The 13,722-nt window shown below is 48.0% G+C and overlaps 1 protein-coding gene and 1 pseudogene across 1 annotated transcript in view; both read left to right on the plus strand.

Annotated features, from left to right (window-relative positions):
• Positions 1-4,781: 4,781 nt before the first annotated feature.
• LOC102752628 lies at positions 4,782-6,203 on the plus strand (annotated as a pseudogene).
• A 5,053-nt stretch (positions 6,204-11,256) lies between these two features.
• The window catches only part of ELMO1 (engulfment and cell motility 1), a 396,326-nt gene continuing 393,860 nt past the window's right edge, over positions 11,257-13,722 (plus strand). The window contains exon 1 of the mRNA XM_015559688.1: positions 11,257-11,442. The gene's annotated coding sequence lies outside the window, so the exon portion shown is untranslated. The remainder of the gene's footprint in view (positions 11,443-13,722) is intronic.

Genomic DNA, 13,722 nt, shown 5'->3' on the forward strand with positions numbered 1-13,722 from the left:
AACACAAAATGGCCAATTCAGAACATCAGATCAGTAATAGAGGGCAAGATTAAGAAACTCTTCAGGAAAACAGAGAAAGAGAATAAAGGAATAAATAAGACAGAAGTGATAAGTGTCTGGATAGAGAATAGACAACCAAGTAATTATGTAGTGTACTTGAATAAGTCAATGACGGAGCAAGAGGAAAAATCCGACATAAATATAATAAAGCGTAAAAACATTTCCCAGACCAAAAGTACTGGGGAATTCAACTCCGTAGGGCACAACAAATTCTGAGAAAATTTAGGTACATCCTGACAAAATACTTGATCTACACGAACTACAAGAAAGAAAGAAGCCAGTAAGCCCAAAAGTGGGTTGTATACAAAGGATAAAAACCATTCTGGCCTCAGTATTTTCCTCTGTGACAGAACTCGAGAAAGACAAAATATTGGCAGGGCTTTGAGGGGAAAAATTGCAACAAAAGAATTTTATCACATGAAGACTGTCTTCTTGCAGTGTGAAATTGATATAAAAGTATTCCCAGAAGTGTAAGGAAAACAGGGTTTTAGCTCTTTACCTTTTAAAAAAAGGTATGTTCCATCTGAATGGGAAAGTGAAATAAAGAACTCAAGATCATAGATTTTATGGTGTCAAGTCAACCATTAACAACAGCCACCACTTAGCTCGAATAACTGTTGAAGATTTAATTACAATACCAATAAATTTACAAAAGTTTTTTTAAAAAGAAGTTCTATATGATAAAAGAGTAATTCTCAAAATCTTAGTCAAAAACTTAAAATTCTATTACAAAACCCAGGAATTAGTTATTTTCATAGAAAAGGCGATTTTAAATTCCACATAGCTTTTCATTCTTGATTTTGATGTAAGAAGATTACAGTTTTTTATATTTACTTTGAAAAAACTTAAAACTGACCCATACCTACATAAAATGAACAATATAGAACCTTCAAATTAATGGAGATAAATGCAAACATATGTGATCCTAGTTTTAGTTTTAATGATGCCTATTAAAATCTACACGTAACATTGTGGGATATGTATCTGTTTTCTTTTCGATTTGTTTTTCAAAATTAACATAAAATAGCACAAGTTTTTAATAAAGAGGTGTCTTTCACACATAAATGAAAGTAAATTCATTAGCACTTCCCAAGGAGTTTCCACATCCAGCATTTGTTTGCTCTGTGCAGCCCACATTGGAACTCTCCTCTGTGCAGGCTCATTGAACATCCCATGAGACAGTGGGCTTAGTGCAGACTTCCCAGTTGATTTGGGGAAAATAATCTGCATGGCTTTAAACAACTATTTTCCAATTACTGAGGTTATATAGGAGATTGGTCTTTTCTTTAAATCCTAGAATGGCAATTTTTTATGTGCCTTTTCCTTTGATTACAGGGGTGGGCAAACTTTTTGACTTGAGGGCCACACAATGGGTTCTTCAACTGGACCGGAGGGCCGGAACAAAAGCATGGATGGAGTGTTTGTGTGAACTAATATAAATTCAAAGTAAACATCATTACATAAAAGGGTACGGTCTTTTTTTTCAATAGTTTTATTCATTTCAAACGGGCCGGATCCGGCCTGCAGACCGTAGTTTGCCCACGGCTGGATTAGACAGTGGTCTCTTTGAGGCCCCCCAGTTATTTATTTTTTTCTGGTCCCACTACCTGGTCCAGAGCCTGTGTATATGTTTGTCACACGGAAGTGAAAAGAAATTATATAAGTGGTTGTTGCCATCAGACGTTCATTCCTGTTATTGAGCTCACACCCTTGGTTCTCTTTAGTTGCATCTTGAGACATTTCAAACTATTTCTCCCTCCGTATTTTTCTGAGGTTTACTCACACCTGCAAAACCCAGGTGGCAATTGTTACTATATATGCTTCTAATTACCAGTAGCTTAAATGAGCCGTAGTTGTGAAATTGCATTTTCTGCTTACATCTAAAACTCTTGCCACCATCTGATTTTATTTTGGTCTTGACTTTTCTTGCTCCAAGTTCTATGCACCTGCATTAATTTTACTTTCTCCAGAAAACTATCTGAGTGAACAGTTTAAACATGGCACACCTCCAGGTCTTTGCTCATGCCGTTTGCTTGGCTCAAGCAACCTTCCCCACCCTCCCTCCCTCCTAGTTACACTCATCTGAATTCCGATGTCATCCCTCCATGAAGCTTCTCCGTCACATATGGGTTTCCATCGCACACGTACAGTCATTATGATAATGCATATCAAGCAGGGCGGAGCCTGTGTCTCCTTCATACCCAGTCCCATTCTCAAAACACTATGACATGCATTCAATGAACCCATATTTAAATATATATATATTGATATCAGAGAGGAAGGGAGAGGGAGAGAGAAATATCAATGAGAGAATCATTGATTGGCTCCTGCATGCCCACACTGGGGATCAAGCCCACAATTCAGGCATGTGCTTCATCCAGGAATCGAACTGTGATCTCCTGGTTCATAGGTCAACGCTCAACCACTGAGCCATGCCGGCTGGGCTCAGTAAACCCATATTTACTGACAGTGGACTATATGCCAGGTGATAGCACTGAACAGGTAATGAAGAGTGACCTAGTACTGTCTATATAGAGCTCCCAGGCTTACCTAATAAGATGATCGCTTTTGATAGAGCTGTGACCAAAATAAATGGACTGATATATGTGGAGGGTGGGAGGATCTACTTTAGAAAGGTGGTCAAGGTAGACCTACTTGACGGGAAACTAGGGCCAAAGTCTGAAGTACAAGAAAGTGCTAGCTATGCCGAGAGCCAGGTAAGTGCCTTCTAGGTAGGAAAGAGGGTATGTGCAAAGGTCCTGAGTGGTCACAACTTTGCTCTGTCCCAGGAAAAAAGCACAGGCCTGGGTGGCTGGGGCAGAGGGTGAGAATCACTCATAAGGTCCAAGAGTGGCATGAGCTGGAGCCAGCTAGGCAGAAGGACCCAGATAACACTAGCCCTGCAGTCATGGGGAGGGGGTGATTTAAGTTCATTAGAGTTCATTAGCCATGAGTTCCCACTCAAGAGTTTTAAATAGGGAAGAGACATTACCTCATTTCTACTTGTGGAAGATCACTGTGGAAGTGCATGGCATGAGATGTTTTGGGTGGACAGTGGTGTCACGGAGATGGGGAAGAAGGATGGGGTTTGGGGAGGGTTGGGTTTTAGGCAAGTTCATTTGAACGTGGAAAAACAAAGCAGGCAGATGAATATATGAGCCTGTAGTTCATGGAAATATCTGGCAGTGAGATTTGATGTGGGACATTCACATTTACATGGCATTTAAGGCTATGGGATAGAAACAGATTGTTTTGGAAGGATCGGAATAGGACCCAGGCCAAGTCCCGAGGCAACCAAACATTTGGAGGTCAGATGGAAGAGGGAAAATGAGCAAAGGAGCCCACAAAGGAGGGGCCAGGAATGTGTGACTTGAAGAGAAACAAAAGGAGAGCAAAGAGCTCCCTGTGTGGAAGAGCCCGGGAATGAGGGCAGATTTCCTTCTGAATTGGCAACTCCAAGGTGGTTGGCAGCCTTGTTGGGCATACAATTTCTCAGAAAAGTTACTTCCCATTCATACTTCCTGAAAAAAAATTATTTGCTTTATATATTTCAGTTTTAAAAAAAGGAGTCTTAGCAAAAAACCGAGGTATTAAAGAAACAGAGGGCATAACTGCAGGGCAAAGAGAGGGAGTCCTAGGGAAACAGTGAGGGAGAAGGCCACCCTGTGGCAGAAAAGCCTGAAGACTCCATAGAGAATGTCTTCAAGAGGAAAGTGGGTCCCAGTTGTAAGGACATGGAAGACTTTCATATGCTTTGGTATTTTAAAACTTCGAAGAGGGGAAAACACAAAAAGTGTCTCCATGAAGGAGGACACTTAGTGCCTTGGTCCTGAGGGTGGAAGGAACTGGGTGGAGCTCACAGCATCTAATACAAGTAATTGTGAAAAAGTGCCAACTAGAGAATCTGGAATTTAAATTTTGATCATTATAATAAATAAGTAAATGATAAGAATGGACAAGGCTGAAGACAGAATGAGTGAGCTAGAAGACAGAGCCAGGGGCTTCTCCCTGAGGGCAGTGCACATCATCCTTGCTTCTACTGGCGCTGCCAAGGCAGTGCATGAGGGAAAAGTGAAGTTATATGAATGATAATATGATAAAGTCAATGTGGAACAGTATCCACCAATAAAAACTAGTGATGTTATAAACAGCGAAGCAATAGAAGAATTGGTAAACAGGAGTAAGTAAGCCAAAGTTTTAGAAATCTTTCATGGATACTGTATGAAGCTGATGAACCAAGAGACACTAGTGTTGACAATTAAAACCATAGCACTAGTCACCAAAAGAATGAAAAACAGAAATGAAGATGTGTGTTAACCTCTAGGAACTGGGACTAGAGATAGGAATTGGAAGATTTTTTCATTTTCATTTACTATTTTATACTTAAAAAATAGGCATATTTCTTTTTAAAAAATTAAGTAAAGAATGTTGATTGTTCCAACTGACTATCATGGTTTAAAGATTAATAACCGCTACAAGTACATAATGGTTGACATTCATTTTGGCTCCATTTATTGAGCACTCACTATGTGCTAGGCATAGTTTGAGAGATGTATCATCATCCCATCATCTCCATTTGGGAGACTCAGAGAAAAATACAATAAATTTATTCATGTGCCTATTAAGGATTGGAGCTGGGATTTCTTTCTGTATCTATAGATCCCCCAGCCTGGATATTTAAATACTCTGCAAGTTTTACTCTGACGAGATTCATGGGCTAATTCTCCTGTCAGTGTTTACTGTACTATTGTAGGGATTCCTTGAGTTATTTACCAACATTACTTCTTTGGCCATTGGTCTTTGGGCCATGGGTGGTAAACACTGAAAAGTCTTGATAAATGTCCTGCCAAACTAAATTCCAAACAGGAAGCTCTCTGCTCCTCCTGTTCATTAGACAGCCTCTCCTCCTGTGCTGTGCCAGCAGCCACAACCCTGAGACACGATGGTGAAGGTCAGAGTGAACGGATTTGGCCGCATTGGGCGCCTGGTCACCAGGGCTGCTTTTAACTCTTGCAAAGTGGAGGATATTGTTGCCATCAGTGACCTCTTCATTGACTTCAACTACATGGTGTACATGTTCCAGTAGGATTCCACTCACGGCAAGTTCAAAGACACAGTCAAAGCTGAGAACGGGAAGCTTGTCCTCAATGGGAAGTCCATTTCCATCTTCCAGGAGCAAGATCCCGCCAACATCAAATGGGATGAAGCTGGTGCTGAGGATGTTGTTGAGTCCACCGGTACCATGGAGAAGGCTGGGGCTCACTGGAAGGGTGGAGCCAAGAGGGTCATCATCTCCGCCCCTTCTGTGGATGCCCCCATGTTTGTGATGGGTGTGCACCATGACACGTATGACAACTCCCTCGAGATTGTCAGCAATGCCTCCTGCACCACCCACTGCTTGGCCCCCCTGGTCAAGGTCATCCATGACAACTTAGGCATCGTGGAGGGACTCATGACCACAGTCCATGCCATCACTGCCACCCAGAAGACCCTGGATGGCCCCTCTGGGAAGCTGTGGCATGATGGCCAAGGGGCTGCCCAGAATATCATCCCTGCTTCTACTGACGCTGCCAAGGCCATCCCTGAGTTGAATGGGAAGCTCACTGGCATGGCCTTCCGTGTCCCCACCCCCAGTGTGTCGGTTGTGGACCTGTCACTTGGAGAAAGCTGCCAAATATGATGATATCAAGAAGGGAGTGAAGCAGGCATCAGAGGTCCCCCTCAAGGGCATCCTGGGCTGTACTGAGGACCAGGTTGGCTCCTGAGACTTTAACAGTGACACCCACTCATCCACCTTTGATGCTGGGGCTGGCATTGTCCTCAGTGACCACTTTGTCAAGCTCGTTTCCTGGTCTGACAATGAATTCGGCTACAGCAACAGGGTGGTGCACCTTATGGTCCACATGGCCTCCGAGGAGCAAGAGCCCCTGGACCACCAGCCCCAGCGAGAGGAAGAGGGCCCTCAGCTGCTGGGGAGTCCTGGCCCAGATCGATCCCCCAACACACTGAGAATCTCCCGGCCACCGTTTCCATCCCAGACCCCTGAAGAAGGGGAGGGCGTAGGGAGCCCTACTTCGTTGTGCACCATCAATAAAGTTTACTGTACCCAGCCCTGCCCCCCCCCCAAAAAAAATTCCAAATAGGGTGTGAAGAGGGGACGTGGCAGTCCCTGGAGAGATTTTTTTTTTTAAGAGGGGTGGGATGGTTAGACCAGAAGGGGACTGTGCAGAGAGTAAAGTTTCCATTATGGGGTGTATGCCCTCCACCACTGAACAGCTATACAATGACTATGAAGTGGGGACCTGCTGGAGATGAACCCAGAGTCATGGTGTCACAGAAATGATCAAGCTAAGTAAGAGTGGACACAAGGCTAACCTGGATGCCAATCGAGTTCAGTGTTTGGTTGGGCCAAGGCAGCAAGGTGAAGGCTGATGGCTTGTTTGGGAGCCTCCCCAACTGGGATGGACAACTGTGGGTTCTGCAGGCCTCTCCCTCCATAATGCCTCTGTCTCTCCAGTTTCCTGGTTCCTTGATTAGCGCGTGACCATCATCTCCAGCTTGGGCCTCCTGCATAACTCTCTGTGTGTTCTTCTCGTGCATTTTGGTCTCGCTTTTAATTCACTCATCACTTAGTAGGATGAAGCTTTAAAAAAACCTGACCATGACAATCTCTTGCTTAAAATATTTCACTTGGAAAACAAGACAAAGCAAAACAGAAGGCAAAAGGGTGTGAGTGCTTCCCGTGACCCTCCATGCATCCAGCTCTGTGATGTGACTCTCGGGCCTGCCAGATGCGGGCCTCTTCCCACTGCTCTGAGAGTCAATGTTGATATCTTCACAGGGCAACCAAGCTTTTTCTCTTCTCTCTCTTTTTTATCTCAAACCCTCCCCTATTATGCAACCCACTGTCTTTCCCTCTCTTTGTCCTGGCTAACACATACTCTCCCTTCAGGTCTCAACTCAGTCAGAAGCCCCCCAGGAGGCTGATAGTGATGTTCCATCCCTCCCCACAGGGTTCTGCCCCTTCCTGGTGTTACTAGCCTCAAGTCTGTCTTCCCAACTAGAAGACAGAAGCCAGGAGGGGGCGCCCGTGATTCTCAAGCTCCCCATTGCAGCCTCCCTCTCACCGCAGCTCACACTGAAGACAGCAAGTGCACCTCGAGTTAATGAGTGATTGACAGAAAGGGTGCCCTTGCACAGTAAACCTCCTTGTCTCTTGCTTGTCTGCCGGCGGCCCGGACCTTGTTATCTCTGGTGCAGCAGCTTCCTGAAGCTGAAGCCACTCTCTCTGTCCCCAGAGCTGTTTGAAGTCTGGAGTCAAGCCAACAGGAGCCTGATTCTAAGACAGGAAAAGAGAATAGAATCTTCAAGCAATAGATCAAGGAAATTGAGGCTGACGGGGGCAGAATTCTGAAGCAAATGACTGAATACATTAGTAAATGCGCCAGGCCCGTCTGGAGTCCAATTAGTGGTGGTGATTGTTGCTTTAAAATGAATTAGGAATAAATATTTGTGAACACTTAGAAAAAAGTTGATCAACATAAGCCATCATTGATTAAAAAATAACAGGCTGTTTTTGCAGGTTGGGGTTCCACTCACCCTCCTATCTCGGATTCCATGCATGTAAGGAAGGATAAATGTTTGGGATACACGGGATCGAGGAATGAAGATCCGGGAAATTCCCCCAAACACCTGTCCATCTGCAACCATGCAGAGCTGTCTCCTCCTAAGCGTAGTCTAGCAAATCAGTTTAGACTTGCGGCTTCAGTGAGCTTTGTTGTCCAGCCCGCTCTCCCTCCCGGCTTCCTTTCCTCCTGCCCATAATGAGACTGAGATGGCGGGCCCCTTCCCTCACATCTGAGCTGTGGATGAGGCTAAGCCCCGCTCGAGGGCTTCTGCACCTGCCAGTGAGGGGCAGCCCTGGGATTCTGACGCCCTCCCCTCCACGGCCCCCTCTCTACCACAGTGTGGCCTAGAGATTGAGTGGCTCCAGCTCTGTCCAGGAGCTGAAATAGAACCAGAGCAGTGATACTAGCTCTTCCTCCCCTATGGCTACAAATTCCTACGTGGAAAAGGAGGGGCTGTTGCTTTCCCTTTTGGGGACTCTGTTACCATGACCAGTCGATTAGTCTGGTGTAGATCCCAATAGCTAAGCTAACATTTATCAACTGCTTTCCTAGGCCATGCCCCGTCCTAAGAACTTGGCATGTATGAACTCATTTAATCCTCACTCAGTCCTCCTATGAAGATGTAGTTTCCGTCTCAGGTGTTGCCACTTGCATAGGGTAATACAGCTGGTAAAGGGCAATGCTGGGATTTATACCCAACCATCGAGTCCAGAGTGGGAGCCCTTACACATGACACCACCACCCGACTGTGCCCACTGCAGACCCCCAGTGGAGCCCAGGGTGAAGGTGGATTTCTCTAAGGCATCCGACACCTCTAAGATGTCTTGATGAATATAGCAGAAAAGTAAGGCTTGGCATTGAACAGTTAATGTACAGGGCAGAGGAGCCCCATAGTGGGGGTCATCCAAGACCCTCATGCCCTTTCCTAATCTGCAGATATGGGAGATACTGGGTGCTTGAATCAAATCCAGAGACTTGGAGAAGATGGACCAGGGCCTTTAGTCCCGAAGACCAACCCCATAGGCACGGATATGGCCTCACAGGAACACAGCAAAGCATTTTAAGTGTTGCCCTTACACCGGGACCAACAGTAAGATGGATTTGAAAGATAACTGATAAAAGCTTAGGCTGTATTAATTACTTTCAAAAATTGACAAGAGCTTAGGCTAACTGTGTTTATTAATTTATATGACAACTAGAATTTTTGAAAGGCCAGAGGCAGGTGTCTTTTGAGGGGAACAAGGCTAAGATGAGAGAGGTTTGAAACCATATCACACGAAGATAGATTAGAGTGAGTGAGAATGTTTGCTCCTCAGAAGAGAGCCTTGGATGGGATGGGACGCCGTCTCCAAACCTCTGAGGGGTCATCTCTTGGAGAAAGGGATTTGGCTGCAGAGGGCAGAACTGGGAGCAAAGGTTACGGCAGGGTGGGCTCGTCTCACTGCTGTGCAAGGCGGGGACAGAGTTCCCCATCTGCTCTTGGGACAATTTTAACAGCGAGTGTTTACTGAGGGCGCCGATGTCCACACTGAAGTTAAGGTCTCTGTATGTCAGCGAGAAAGTTGTGGACCAAATGCATTCTTATCACTCTGAGCGCCTCGCAGCATCAGTGAACGGGCCTTTGACCAACCGCTTGTTAAATGACCTCACTTGATAGTTGCCCTGTTGACTGTTGTGATTCTAACATTAGTCTTTTATAGATGAGAAAATAGAGACGTTAAATTACTTTCCTGGAATCATCCTGCTTTTAGTTATTGGCTTATAATGATCTGGACCCAAGTATTCCTGCTACTAATACATTCTCCCAAGGTTACATACATAATAAGGGGTCACTCAGGGCTGTTCATTAGAAAAATAATGTGAGCTGCTAATGAAAGCCATCTGTGTAATCTTACTTTTTCCAGTATATATAAAAATATAAAAAGAAACCAGTGAAATTACTTTGTTTCTCTCTCTCTATATGTATGTATACACATATATATGTATATATGTTATATATACTGTATAAATGTGTATCTTAACCCAACATATTAACCCAATTCACTGTAAACTATTATCATTTGATGCCTACCCGGCATGGCTCAGTGGTGGAGCGTGGACCTATGAACCAGGAGGTCACAGTTTGATTCCAGGTCGGGGCACATGCCCGGGTTTCAGACTCCATCCTTAGTGTGGGGCGTGCAGGAGGCAGTTGATCAATGATTCTCTCTCATCATTGATATTTCTCTCTCTCTCGCTCTCTCTCTCTCTCTCTCTCTCCCTCTCCCTCTCCCCTTCTCCCTCTCCCTTCCTTTCTGAAATCAATTAAAAATATAGGCGGAAAAACTATTAGCATTTGTTAAAATGATGTAACCAACACTAAAATTATTAGCACCCTTTTACGTGCTGGTTTTCACACTAGTCTCCTGTCTGTTTCCCACTAAATGAACGTCTCAGGCAGGACTAGCATACTCAGGTGGTCAGCAGCTGCTTGGAGCTCCTGCTGCTAAAGAACAGCCAGCACAGGGTTTGGTTTCAGTCTCCTGCGGGGTGCGGGTGGGGGTGGGTGGAGGGGTGTGAACCTTAAAGAGGAGCTGTGCCTTCCACGTGGACTCTAGTGCCTCTCTATCCCCAGCTACCCCTTCTGGCAGTTTGAAGGGAGTGCTTGCACCTGCCTTTGCATTTTCTGGTGGAGCCCAGGGAGATATTTCTGAATTTGAAGAGGACAGATGTTTCTCCTGCAACCTTCCAACAAGCGTCCTTTCCCTCCTGGCAGCTAGGCTGGCAGTTAATGTGTTTGATTTCTGCTTAGACAATGACTGAAGTAGGTTGCATGAATGAAAAATGCACTCTGAAATACCAGATTGGGGGCAGAACATCTTGCTGATGCCACCTTATGCAAAACTAGGGAGTCCCTGGCTTCATTAACCAGAAATAAAGCTCTTAGTCCATAGACGTGTAGGTCAGCGTCAGGGTAAGGAGACAGTAGACCGTCTTGTTCTGCGGTTATTTTTGCCTCACTGCCCCCGGCCAGAGGCCAAGCGTCAACACAAACACACCAGCCTCTTAAGGTAGCTTTAAAGCAACCCACCTTAGTTTCCTCTCAAAATTCCAAACCAGCTGCCAGAAAGGAAGGCACGTAAAAGGTGCCACGCGCTGCGGGCCTCCTGGAGGTGGCGCTAGGAGGGTGAGGGAGTTAATGAGTGCCTGCGAAAGGCCGCCTGTGAGCTCATCCGAGAAGTCATGCTCGGCACACACGTTATTTATAGCAGATCTGAGGCTTGCACGGTGTTTGACATTTAATTTTAAGTAGGGGGACTTCAAAAAGTGTGGGTGCACCCCTCCCCCCAGCCAGCCCGGTGAAGTGCAGGGGGCAGGCGCCCGCAGGCAGGGGCGAAAGCACCGGCCACGCGCACCCAGGCGCAGGTGCCGGGGCGGCCGGCCGCTGGCAGCGTCAGCGCGGAGGAGAGTTCGGGGCTGGTGTGGCCGCCTCGCAGATGCACACTGTGTCCCTGGCCAGCAGGAGGAAGGAAGAGGAAGTGAAGCAGCGGCCGCCGGCGCAGCAGCCGCCGACCCGGAGTGTAAGTGCGTGTGCTCTCCGGCGAGCGCGGGCGGGCGGGCGAGGATGGGCACGGGATAGAGGCGGCCCACCCACACCGCGCAGCCTGAGCAGGGCCACCGAGCCTCTGGCCACCCTCCCATGGTCGCGCGTCACCAGACCTCTGTTTGCAGGGAACCTTCACCTCCGCAGCTGCTGTCCTGCGACCCCGGGCAGGTTCGTAAAGTTTCCAGGGCTGGCGCCGCGCCCCGACTCGCTGACCTCAGCGCGGCCAGGGAGAGAGCTGGGGCTGGGACAGGGAGGCGTCGTCCAGCTCCCGGGGACTCTGGTCGCCACGGAGACACTTTTGTTTCCTCCCTGGGGGCACCGAGGCTTGGGGGGTGGGTGGCCGTGGGCGCTGCGGGGTGAAGGCTGCAGGCGTGCGGGCGCTCAGCAGTTGGGGAAGTCTGGGCACTAGGGGGGCGGGGGGAGTGGGAGCAGAGGGACCCCCCGCCACACACACACCCATTGAGCGCAGGGCCCGGGGCTGGGAACCCGTAGAGACATTTGGCCAAGGCCGGCTGGAGGGGGCCGCGGGAGGATTGAGCCGCTGGTGCTGGGGGATTGGGAAGCGGGTTGGTAATGGGGATGGGGGCTTAGAGACCTGAGAGGCTGCGCCTGAGAAGGAACTGGCGGCTCAGACTCCCAGCTTTTCTCGGGAGCTGGCAGATGGGAGGGAATCCCCCAGCGAGCGCGCTCCTGAGAGGGGGTGGTGGTGGGCTGAGGGATGGAGGGCCCCCCGAGGAGCGGGAGGGGGTGGTCAGGGCAGCTGGGAGCCCTGGGGACACTAAATACCCGCCTCCCGGGACTCGCCGAAGTCCCCGCTGGGACCCAGAAAGATGGTGTGTGTGTGGAGGGGGGGAGATTGAATGGGTGAAACCAGCATCCGAGAGGGGGCGCATGGGGCGCGCCTTCAGAAAAGGGGGCAGCGCGCTCTGGGGGCCCTAAAATCGGAGCAGAGGGTTGGCGGGGATCTCAGGAGTAGCTTTGAGGAAGAGGAAATACAGAAGTCAGCCTGCCCGGGTGCGCGCGTGTTCCCGGGCGCGCGCCGAGGGCCATGAGTGAGTGAGTGTGTGTGTGTGTGTGTGTGTGTGTGTGCGCGCGCGCGCGCCTGTGTGAGTGTGACCATGGCACTGCAAGGGGCTCCGGAGCCCAGGGAGTCTCCGCTGAGTGACCCTCTCCCCCAAGAGGGTCTTTTGAAGTTGACAGGGGTGGTTGGTGCTAGGACCTAGGTTGACCTAATGCTGCAGGGTTTGGCCCCCACTGGTGACCTGGCTCTGGGGGCCTCTGGACAGCTCCTGAGACTCACTCAGGGAACATATTCTATGATGTCCTGCGCCCTCACAATGGGACTCCTCACACCGCTCGCCATGAATGATGCAGACCTAATGCATTATATTTTAGATTTTAGAGAACCTAAGACATGGGTTTCTGTCTTAGTCAAAGAATTAAAAAAAAACGTTTTTATTGATTTCAGAAAGGAGAGGGAGATAGAAACATCAATGGTGAGAGGTAATCATTGATTGGCTGCCTCCTACATGCCTCCTACTGGAGATGAGCCTGCAACTGGGCATGCGCCCTTATCTGAATCCAATAATGACCTCCTGGTTCATAGGTCGATGCTCATCCATTGAGCCACACTGGCCGGACACTCAAAGAATATTTAAAAACTAGATGTACTGGTTGTGTTCTTGGGAAATTGTGAGGGAATGACCTGGAGTATTGGAACTCTGCATGGGGGATGGTGCCAGGATGAAAGGGGACCAGGGAAGATGTTTGGTAGGTGTCAGGGCGGGGCAGGCTGGGAGACCAGCCGGGAACTGGGTCTGGTGGAAGGCACCGAGGACCTGGGGCAGTCACTGGGCTACAGGGTGGGTGGGCCTATTGATGGCCATATCCAACATCCCCTTCCCAGCTCTCATCTCTCTGCCCTTCTTAACTGCAGCCACTCTGACTGCCTCACCTTCTTTTTTATCACCCCGTTCTCTCCCCAGGGCCTTTGCACATGTTGTTCCTCTTGCACAAGGAGCTTTTCCCCACATGTCCAGATGGCTCCCTGCCTGCCTTGCTTCCTTCGGGTCTCTTCCCAGTTGTCAGCATACAGTAGGCCTTCCCTGAATACCTCAGATAACATCGCAACTCGCCACTCCCTGGTTCTCTTAAGTTACCCAGTTTCCCCTTTACTACTTAATTATACATTGACTTGTTTATTTGATAATTGGGTGTCTCCCCCAGTAGATGGAAGTTCCATGAGGGCAGGGGCCTTGTCTTGTTTACAGGTCCAGAGTCTAGACCAGGGGTGGGCAAACTTTTTGACTCGAGGGCCACAATGGGTTCTTAAACTGGACCGGAGGGCCGGAACAAAAGCATGGATGGAGTGTTTGTGTGAACTAATATAAATTCAAAGTAAACATCATTACATAAAAGGGTATGGTCTTTTTTTTTTTTTTGGTTTTA

Source organism: Myotis davidii, unplaced genomic scaffold, assembly GCF_000327345.1.
Source record: "Myotis davidii unplaced genomic scaffold, ASM32734v1 scaffold573, whole genome shotgun sequence".
Taxonomy (NCBI): Eukaryota; Metazoa; Chordata; class Mammalia; order Chiroptera; family Vespertilionidae; genus Myotis; species Myotis davidii.